The following is a 2,493-nucleotide window of genomic DNA, read 5'->3' as shown; positions in this document are numbered from 1 at the left end:
CACGCGGTTTGATTGGCTAGCGCTTGTACTGGCGGGATTTGCATAAACCGATTTGATTGGCTGATGCCAGCTTCGCAAGCATTGGGAGCATCAAAAGTTGAACATTGCTCAACTTTTGATGCTCACGATGCTTGCAAAGCCTTGCTCCGCTCCCCACAATGCAGTTCGGCGAAGATTAAAAATCTTCTACGTCACCCCATTCAAGTGAATGGGCGAAGCTTTGAAAGATTTTTTTCATGCCTGTGTGTGGACGGGCCGTAGAGTTCACTAAGGAGGTCATACAGAAGAGCAGAGCGTTAGTGTAGGTCTGCTGCTTCTCCACCAGAGGGCGGGAGAGAGCTGTAGTACATCTGTAGTCTCTCAGCTCAGGTCCCACAGTCTGACTACTGAGGAATAATACTTCGTTTTTTAGCTCTTATAAAGTTATTTGTAGTGAAAGTGTTCCAACATTTTAAAGATAATTAGTTTCACGTGGATAATTCTGGAATATTTTGAGGCGGAGATTGACATCAAGTTTGTGTGTGTTAGTGCTGCATATAAGGATAAATACTTTCAATAAGAATTCATATTTAGTTATTTTTATTATATTATGTGTTGTTTTATCGTCCATAAAACAAGTTTCCTGGGCCCAAATCGATTATTTTTGTCTAACAGACAAAAACCAAAGATGTTAAATATTGCAAAAAAGAACAGGAACATTTAAAAATTGTATAATATTTCTTATACATACTCCCAAACATAAGATTGAAACAATAACTTGATTATTGAAAATGGTAATAATTAAATGTCAATTGACTAACTAATTTTTCCGCGCCTAATAATGATTAATACATATTGCAATGGATTTAATAGAAAGTTATTATTATTTATTGTTTAAAACAATGATTGCTGTTTATTTTCCTTTACAAACAACATTTTAACAAATGGTTGTTTTAATTATTCTCAAAATGATCCAGATAACTTTTTTTTCTTGTAGTTTGCAAAACTTTAACCTGCAAAAATGCTTTCCTTCAAACATCAGTGCAGTGAGACCTGTCTGCGTGCTCAACTTTGTCACAAGTTAATATTTCATGTGACTTCTTCCACTTTCTTGAACCATTTCCTCTGTCTTCACCTCCCAGGTTCCCCCCCCCCTCGCCCTGCTCTCTACCTTTTGTCCCTGTGTGAATATTTCACATTGCTGCTGCCGCTGGTGCATGATGCGGGGACTGAGCGCTCATTGTGTGTACGCAGTGTGGGTGCAGCGGTATGCGGCTCCTCGGCGTGTGGTGTGTCGTGACAGGCGTGTGGCCGCTGACGCCAGCCGGCCGCCTGCCTGTCTGTCTGTACCGTTACACCTGACCGACGCTGACATCGCCTTACCCACACACACACATGTTAAAACATTCTCACACACACTCTCATATACATTGCACCACGAGACATGATGCCCAAAAGTTAAACAAGGTTCACCGACTCCCCGCCGCTGTAGTCAGCCCACTGGGCCCTTCAGTACAGGAGAGCATGGTGTTGCCTTTGATGTTCTGCTGACTTTGCAAGTTCATTGGTGTTCATTTAATTTAGTTTGCAAGTGATCTAAGTTTTAAAAAGCAACTTGCATGATTATAATGTAAATAAGATAAGATAGTACTTTATTGATCCCAATTTGGGAAATAAAACATAGCTGCGTATCTGCAGGTCAATATTTAAGCAGATTTATACTGTTCATATTAATAATAATATATCATATTTATATAGTGCTTTTCCCAGTGCTCAAAGACGCTTTACAAGAAAATACAATGAAATCAGAGTAACAAAATAACAACAAAACCGTCCTGAGCTATGCTTTTGTTTCTCCAGCACATCCATCTATATGTTTATTTTTCATTTAGTCTAACCCTGTTGCAAGATCATTTGTTGTGGTATTTGTTTTAAATTGAAAATGCATTATAGAGTTTTTGTGGTTTTGATATGCGCTGTGCCGGTCTGTTCAGAACTGCAGCGAAGGCCATATTGCCGCGCACTTTGTTGGAATCCTCGGTATTTAGTGTGTTCCCTCAGACCGGCCGAGGTGAAAAGTTGAACCTGGTGTTGACCTTCTCTTGAGAGAGGGCTTAGCTCTGAAGTCAGGCGCAGGCCAAACGCACAGGGAGGATATTCTCAAGTTCCTCTTTCCCTCCCTCCCTCACGTGCACCGCTGATATCCACGGGCACGCTCCCCTCCCACACGGAAACAATTAGCATCTGTGATAAGATGTTGTACATATTTCCATCACTTTATCTCGTTGTTTTTGTTTGTTTGTTTTTCCGACATGACAAAAGTCTCGTGTCCTCCTGTCATGGCGCTGTTAATCACAATTACATCTCATCTAGGTACATGGAGCTGCAGAGAGAGAAGGAAGGAGAAATAGACTGAGAGGGGCCTCCTGTTTATCACTGCAGGGAGCTGAATTCCAGATGGAGAGATAATGAAGAGAACAAGCAAACAATTATGCAAAAATAGACAAAGTGTGG

The 2,493-nt window shown here is 40.8% G+C and overlaps 1 protein-coding gene across 1 annotated transcript in view; it reads right to left on the bottom strand.

Moving 5' to 3' along the window:
* Positions 1-2,493, bottom strand: part of LOC104952579 (inter-alpha-trypsin inhibitor heavy chain H3-like) — a 26,243-nt gene that overhangs the window by 9,217 nt on the left and 14,533 nt on the right. Inside the window, exon 3 of the mRNA XM_010779430.1 lies at positions 1,843-1,848. The gene's annotated coding sequence lies outside the window, so the exon portion shown is untranslated. The remainder of the gene's footprint in view (positions 1-1,842; positions 1,849-2,493) is intronic.

The sequence above is a fragment of the Notothenia coriiceps genome, unplaced genomic scaffold (assembly GCF_000735185.1).
Source record: "Notothenia coriiceps isolate Sejong01 unplaced genomic scaffold, NC01 NC01_scaffold00020194, whole genome shotgun sequence".
Lineage (NCBI taxonomy): Eukaryota > Metazoa > Chordata > Actinopteri > Perciformes > Nototheniidae > Notothenia > Notothenia coriiceps.
Note: the sequence above shows the minus strand (reverse complement) of the source record. Positions and strands in the feature narration are given on the sequence as shown.